Source organism: Dipodomys ordii, unplaced genomic scaffold, assembly GCF_000151885.1.
Source record: "Dipodomys ordii isolate 6190 unplaced genomic scaffold, Dord_2.0 Scaffold27, whole genome shotgun sequence".
Taxonomy (NCBI): domain Eukaryota; kingdom Metazoa; phylum Chordata; class Mammalia; order Rodentia; family Heteromyidae; genus Dipodomys; species Dipodomys ordii.
In genome coordinates this window covers 1,689,542-1,698,226 of record NW_012267243.1, presented here as the reverse complement: position 1 = coordinate 1,698,226, position 8,685 = coordinate 1,689,542, and positions in this window count along the sequence as shown.

Sequence of the window (8,685 nt, the reverse complement as noted above, 5' to 3'; positions counted from 1 at the left end):
CTTCCTTCCTTCCTTCCTTCCTTCCTTCTTTCCTTCCTATCCTGGGTCTTGAACTCAGGGCCTGGTACTGTCCCTGATTTTTTTGCTTAAGACTACTGCTCTAACATAGGAGCCACAGCTTCACTTACAGCTTTTTTGGTGCTTAATTGGAGATAAGAGTCTAAAGGATTTTCCTGACTGATACTCAGATCTCAACCTCCTGAATAGCTAGGATAACAAGCATGAGCCATCAATGCCTGGCTTTAAAACTACTTTTATATGTAAAATGTTATAAACTGTTGTAATTATGCAATATTACAGATAGCTAATGCTTAATGCTGAAGTGTAATTGAAAATTTATAATCTTTGATTAGTTTCTTTCTTTCCCCATCCTTTCAATCCAATCTTTTGTAGCCTCTTTTTTACCTTATTTTTCTATGAGGTTGACTGTAAAAACAATATCAACTAATGGAGGAATACTGACCTCCTCTCCAAATTATAAATATTTATGATCAACTGATAATCTACAAAATTTCAAGAGCATGATGATGGAGAAAGCATAGTCTTCTTAATTAAAACATTGAGAAAAGTAGATATGTACATATCTCATGCTTTATAAAAAATGTGGATAAGGATTCCATGACTGTGCTCTGGTCAATGTTTTTTTTTGCATAGGATTTCAAAAACATAGATAAAACAAAAAAAATGAGAGTTCATCAAACTAAAAGTACCTGTATAGCAAAGGAAACAATAAATGGAGTGAAGAGATAGCCTACAGATTAGAAGAAAGAGGATATCTAAAATAGGCAAGAACTTCAGGATAAAAACTAAATTAAAGCTGGAAATCTGCCTTAGTGGTAGAGTGCTTGAATAGCATGCATGAAACCCTGGGTTTGATTCTTCAGTACCACATAAACAGAGAAAGCCTAGGGTGGTGCTGTGGCTCAAGTGGCAAAAGAAGCTCAGGGACAGTGCCCAGGCTCTGAGTTGAAGCCCCAGAATTGGCAAAACAGCAACAACAAAAAACCCAACAACAAAAACTAAATTAAAAATTTCACAAAGGATCTGAATAGATATATTCCAAAAATAAAGAACTATAAATGGAAACAATGTATTTCTCATTTCTAATCATCTTGGAAGTATAATCTAAAATTACAAGGGGCTACCAAATATTTGAATAGTTATGCTATAATATGAATAATAACTACTTTAGTCAGTGTGTGGTTAAAAGAGAATATTTGTACACTGTTGGTGGAAACATGAGTTAGTGTAATCATTTCAGAATATAGTGTGATTGTTCATCAAAAACTAAAGTTAGAAGCCCTACATGATCCAGTAATCCTACTGCTGGGAATTTACTCAAAAGTCCTGAAATTAGAATGTAAAAATGATCTTTTCATTCACATTCTCATTGCAGCATTATTCCATTAGTCAAGGTGCAGAATTAACATATGTGTTCATGAGTAGAAGAAAGAATAATGACAATGTGGTATATGTATACAATGAAAACTTTATCATTTAAGATTGTATAAATGCAATTGAGGTGCTTACACTAAAAGAAATGAGCCAGGAAGAGAAAGACAAATACTGCATGATGTCAGTTATACTTGGAATTAAAAGCCAATCTTTTAGCTAAAGAGAAGAAAAGTAGTCATCTGAATTTTTTAAACAAGTATTCTGCAATTAATTTCTGATCTGTCCTGATTAAGTGGAGATCACGACAGTAATAACATTGCTGAATTGCTCTTTGGATTAAATAATGAAGGGTGAGATGTATGGACCTGTAATCCCACTTACTAAGATGCCTAGGTAGGAATATTATAGTGTAAAGCTGGCACCAAGCCAAAAAATATGAGACTAGTTAAAAAATTAGCTAACGTGAAAAAAAATAGATGAGGTAAAAACTCAAGTAGTAGAGTATATGCCTAAGAAGCACATGTCCTTGAGTTCAAATCTCAGTAAAGTCTCTCAAAATATAAAAAAAATGCATTATTAATTCATTTCTGGGAATATATTGAATTACCAATTAATAGTAATAATCATTATTTAGAATTTAAACACATTTTTTCAGCATTTGTTATATTTTTATTGTACTAAGGAGTTTTGCTGTAATGTTTTTATACATAAATAGAATGTACCAAATAATCACATACCTAATTTTCTACCATCTTTCTTCCCTCTTAAAGTAATTTCAACCAGCTTCCTGTTCTAGGCATATGAAGTATTTGACTATATTCATTCTTATTCACGCTCTCTTTTAGCCTTCCCCAGAAGCTAATACTTTCACCATAACCTCTTTTCTTTTCTTTTGTAGAAGAAAGTTTCACACATGCTTATGTTATAGTTAATCAAATTAACCTCCTCTTGCTCCATTTAAAATTGAAATATTTGAAAGTTAAATTTCAAAATTTGTGTTTTAGCATGAGTTTTTAATAGTGAGGCATTTTCACAATGCAAAGGAAAGTTTTTTCCTAAAAGTACATATCAAATTATTGAATAAGTTTTTAATAAAAGAATAACAAAATTAAGTTTGAACAGTAACATCTGATTTAGTTACAGTAAAAGTATCTATCTTTGACAATATTTAAAGCTCACCTTTCATACTAATCACTGTACTTTTGAAATGATTTATGTTGTAGCATATGCTTGTAGTTACCTTGTAATTAATTATAGAACACCAAAACTCAACTAACTTGCTCAGAGAACATGAGGAAATTAGTAAGGTATGAATAATTTTACATGGTAATATAGTACACTCATTTTGATTTTGGGATTATGGAATGAATACCCATATCAGGGATGTGGTAGCTCAAACCTATCAGTTATGATTTTATTCCCCATTCAATTTTTATCTACATACCAATGATTTTATTGCTCATTCCAATGTTCTTTTATGTATGTATACCTTTGCATTTTTCAATGTCCTTCTTCTCTCTTGCATAGTTTGTATGTAGAGGAATATTTTCTTCTCATAGATAATTCTACTTTCATTACATATAAATGTGATATTGAGCAGTTTTTGAAGAGTTTGAGAGAAGAGGGAAAGAGGGGCAGAAACAAATTCTAAGTTATAAAAGGAAACATTAGGAGGCATGAGATATTATAAAATATATCTAGTGCCATGAAAATATTGTAGGATGGGATTGGGAGATCTCTATCACTCCTAGGGATGAGTGAAACTTCTTAAGATCCAGAATCACAACAAATCAAAGAAAGACTAGATAAATGGTGTTGCATCAGACTGAAGAGTTTCTGCATGGCAAAGGATATAGACAGCAAGATAAATAGTCCACAGAATGGGAGAAGATTTTTTACCATTCATTAGACAAGGGCCTCAGATCTATAATTAAACCCCCTCAAAATAAACTCTCAAGAATTCAACAACACAACAAATGGGCTAAAGACTTAAAGAAAGACTTCTCAGTATTGTATATATGTTAATTTGAATTAGGGACAGGAAAGGGAACAACAAAATGGTGGGACAAAGGACAAAGAGTGAACCAATGCAACAGCAATACAAGACCAATATGTTGAAAGTGACTGTACAACTTGTTGGAGCGAGGGAGGGAAAGTGGGAGGACAATGAGTGAGGAGTAACAGATTTGACAAGAAATGTACTCACTACCTTACATCTATAACTATAATCCCTCTGTACATCCCCTTGACAAAATTAAATTTTAAAAAAGAAGAGACTTGCTGGGTGCAGTGGCTCATAACTGTAATCTTAGCTACTTAGGAGGCAGAATTCTGAGGATCACAGTTCAAAGCCAGCCCAGGCAGAAAAATCCATGAGACTCTTATCTCCATTAAAACATTCACAAAATTGAAAGTGGCACTGTGGCTCAGGTTGTAGAGCACTAGCCTTGAGCTGAAGACTGAGGGACAGTGCCCAGGCCCAGATTTCAAGCCCCATGATCGACTAAATAAATAAATAAATAAATGGAGAGACTTCTCAGAAGAAGTTGGAATAACCAATAGAGATTTGAGGAAATGTTCAACATCTCTGGTCATCAAAAAATGCAAATCAAAACAACATTCAGATTCTACATCATCCCAGTTAGAATGGCCATTGTTAAGACAACTTATGCTGTAACAGATGCTGGCAGGGATGTGTCCAAAAGGGAACTCTACTACATTATTGATGAGAATGTAAAATTTGTTCACTCTCGAAGCAAGTATGGAAGTCTTTCAAAAGACTAAACATAGAGCTTCTCTATGACAGCAATTCCACTCCTGGGCATTTATCCAATATACCACAAGCAAGGCCACACTAAAGCTATCATCACAACCATGTACATTGTAGCATTGTTTACCATAGTTAAGATATGGAATCAACCTAAATGCCATTCAATGGATGAATGGATAAAGAAAATGTGCCATATATACACAATGGATTTTTTTTTGGTTGTGGGGCTTGAACTGTGGGCCTGAGCACTGTCCTTTAGCTCTTCAGCTCAAGGCTAGTGCTTTACCACTTGAGCAACCATGCCACTTCCAACACAATGGAATTTTAATTCTATACTTCCATCAGAAAGAATGATATTGCACCATTTGTAATGATATTAAGTAAAGTAAGCCAGATCCAAAGAAACATAGGTTTCATGTTTTCCCTCATTTGTAGTAACTAAAATGTGTCTTTAAATCTACAAGTAAACCCAATGGGTGGTAAAAGACAAAAACAAATACACTTGAACATGATAAATTAAACAGTACTCTAGATATTCACACATTGAAGCCAAATGAGGATATTCTTAGGAGAGGATCACAAAGGCTCAATAGCCATGTGCATATGATGATGTAAAATAATGTTTATCAAAATTAACTCTAAGAAAGGGAAACAAGAGGGTTTTTGTTATTTTGCTTTTTGCCTTTTAATGTTTTTGTATTTTGTGACTGTTTTTGATTTTTGTATCTTTGTTTTGCATATAAATTTATTTAATTTGGGGACAGTAAAAGGGAGCACAGAAGTGTTGGGATAAAAGGTGAACAAATGCAATAGTGGCACTCACTAGATACTATGTAGAAAATGAACTATACAACTTGTGGGAGAGTAGTGTCAGGAGGGAAAACCTTTAAGAAAACTGGAGAAGGGGTGGTACTGTTTAAAATGAAATGTATTAATTACCTGACTTATGTAACTGAACCCCTCTGTACATCACCTTTACAATATAAATAAATAGATAAGAAAACAGACATAAGTAAGGCCAACTGTAAGCTAAATTACAGTGTTATTAGATGTAGTACTCATTGTTACTCAGTCAGGCTGGTGACCTGGATATCTGAATAAGTGACATCTCAAGATAGTAGTCATTTTCTGTTGTGATCTGCATGCATACATTATATCATTGTCAAATATCAGAGCACAATTGATCAATGTCATCTTCATCATCACCATGTGTAAATACTGCCATTTTTGTTGTCATTATAAATATCATAGAAAACTTCTAAAGAGCCACTGCATGACAGGTAAGTCACTAACAACACAACCCAGCAGCCTGTGGTTTATTAGAATCAAGGGTTTTATGTTACCCTATATGCTCATATCCTACTCAGATAAAAGAATTTTAGCAGACATTTTCATCCTAGACAATTTTTCATTAGGTAGTATGAAGTCAGAAGGGATTGGGATTCAAATTTTACTTAAGAAACACACTGCATTTTCTTTTGTTCAGCTTCTTTACAGCTGAAGTACTGAGAAAGAGGCAGATGTAGGTGTTTTCTAATTTTCTAGCTTTCAAAGTAGTCAAAGAGAAATGAAAACGGAAGATCTGACTCTCCAGGAAGTACAATGAATTACAGAAAGATGAAAGGTCATGAGTGTGAAGGAAGTATGGTCATATCAATGTGAAAATCAAGGCTTGCACACTAAGCAATCACCTTTCCAAGTTTTGCACCTGAGATTCAATGTCTGAAGACCTTGTTTCAGTCTCAGGGAAACTGAGGCAGTTGGGGCACTATAAGTCACCCCAAGTCATCAACATCATGCCTGTTCCTTAGAACTCCAGTCATTTTTTGACACTCAAAGGACTTTATTCTGTATGATTTGGAAGGGCTCAATTTTCTAATGTAACTTCAAGTTTACCACTCACTTTATTCCAGAGTTGATCAGAGATTCTCAGATATTTGAAGCAACTCAGGGCTTCTTCAAATTCTGATACAATGACAATGTTTGAAAGCACATTTAAAAACTATTGTAATTAAAGCCGGGCGCTGGTGGCTCACGCCTGTAATCCTAGCTACTCAGGAGGCTGAGATCTGAGGATCGTGGTTCAAAGCCAGCCCGGGCAGGAGAGACCGTGAGACTCCTATCTCCAATAAACCACCAGAAAACCGGAAGTGGCGCTGTAGCTGAAGTGGTAGAGCGCTCGCCTTGAGTTGAAGAGCTGAAGGACAGCGCCCAGGCCCAGAGTTCAAGCCCCACGACCAAAAAAAAAAAAAAAACTATTGTAATTAAATTATATGCCAATTTAGAAAAGGAAGGGTTCCAAAACTATATCTCATGCATACATGTTGGTATCACTATAATCACCTAAGCTGATTTTCTGTTAAATTTGTAAGTGCGATATAAACACAAGTATTATTAGATAGCTCTCTTTGCTCTGAATTAAATTATAATTACAGTTTTTGGATAGATTTTCTCTAATGCTGTTATTAAAAAGTATCTAATACATTATTGATTCACAAAAAATATCTATTTGGATTCAATTTTATGATAAACATAAAAAATCAGACAGATACTCACTTTAGCTCTTTGTAGGGTATATTGCTGTGTTTGAATGATGACTTATATTAACTCACAGGAAATACACACAGTAGTCCCTGTCTATTTTCTGCCTTACTGTATCTCATGCTTGCTTAAGTACTGTCTCATTTATCCTTATGATCAATCAGCAATCTGGTTCCTCACTCAAATACAATGGGCCCCAGGGACAGCATCTTGGACCAGTCTGCAAATAGAAGAGAATGGATCTCAAAGGAACAATTAAAACAAGCCTGCACTGATTACTAATTACGATACGACATGACTTGGCCTTGGAGTTTCATCATTTCTCTATGAAGACCAAAGTGTACTCTAAGAAAATGTCTTCATGGAGTTGGAGCTTGAATAATGAGAGACGCTGAGAACACACTTATTAAAACAATTATATTTCTTCCCTTCTCAATAGAAATTAGGAAAGGAAGGACTGAAGGTATAGCTCAGTAGAAGGGCATTTCCTATCATGTGCAGGGCTCTGGGTTTGATTTTTGGCCCTGAAAAAAAATCAATAGGAGTGACTGGAAATAAATTTCAAAATGAGGATTTAAACAAAGTTTGCAACCATTCACTGTGGCAACATGATTTGGTTTTCAATTGAATATAACCTAAAACTGACCATCTTCAATTAACCAGCAAGAAGTAAGACAAGAAATTGTGGATGAAGTGAGAAGTTATGAGCCTTGAGCCCAAAAGCCAAGCAAGAGCTGAAGGCCCTGAGTTCAAGGATCACTATACACCACACACATGTCCCCTAGTGCATAAAAAAGAATATATTATTCATAGTTGTTATTTTTGAATTTTCTTTTTTAATTTAATTTCATTGTGAAGCTGATGTATAGAGGGGTTATGGTGACATACATAAAGTAGTGAGTACATTTCTTGTTAAATGTTGTTTACCACCACCACCCCTTTATTTTTCTTCCACTTTCTCTCCTACATTCTGTTGATTTTCATTCTTTTGTGTTTGGAGAGGATACATTGCATAATTTTAACTAATCATATTGCAATTGCTTTGAATTTCACAACCCCCACTCCTCTCTTCTGCTTTCAATATTCTTTGTCTTTTGTCTTTGAAAGTTTGTTTATAATGCATGGATCTTTTGAATTCATCTTACATAGAATTTGTAGAGGTTCTTGTTTTTTTTTTTTTGTTTTTTTTGGTTGGTCATGGGGCTTGAAGTTGGCCTGGCATTGTCCCTAAGCTCTTCAGCTCAAGGCCAGCACTCTACCACTTGAGCCTCAGTGCCACTTCTGATTTTCTGTGGGTAATTGGAGATAAGAGTCCTACAGACTTTCCTACCTGCCTGGGCTGGCTTTGAACCACAATCCTCAGATCTCAGCCTCCTGAGTATCTAGGATTACAGGCGTGAGCCACTTGTGCCTGGCCTTGTTGAGCTTCTTAGAAGTGCAAACTCATCTATCTGTTATCCAAATGAAACATTTTTAATCATTTTGTATATGTGTGTATATATATATATATACACATACATACTCTTTTTACTTATTTATTCTTTAGGTAGTACTGGAGTTTAAATTTGAAATTTCTTAGCTTCTTTTCTTGGGTTGAACTGTGATTCCAGCCCAAATTTTTGTGGTGACATTTGGAGACAATCTTATGGGCTTTTCTACCTGGACTGGCTTAGAACTGAAATTACTCAGAACTCAGTCTCCTGAGTAGCTGGAATTACAGATATGAGCCAAGTGTACCTCGATTTTATATATTCTTTCGTCCCTTTGTTGTTGGTGGTGGTGGTGGTAGTCTTGGGGCTTGAACTCTGGGCCTGGGAACTATCCCTCAGCTCTTCAGCTCAGGCTAGCACTCTACCACTTGAGCCACAGCACCTCTCCCAGTTTTCTGGTGGTTTATTGGAGATAAGAGTCTCCTGGACTTTCCTGCCCTGGCTGACTCTGAACTGTGATCATCAGATCTCAGCCTCCTGAGTAGCTAG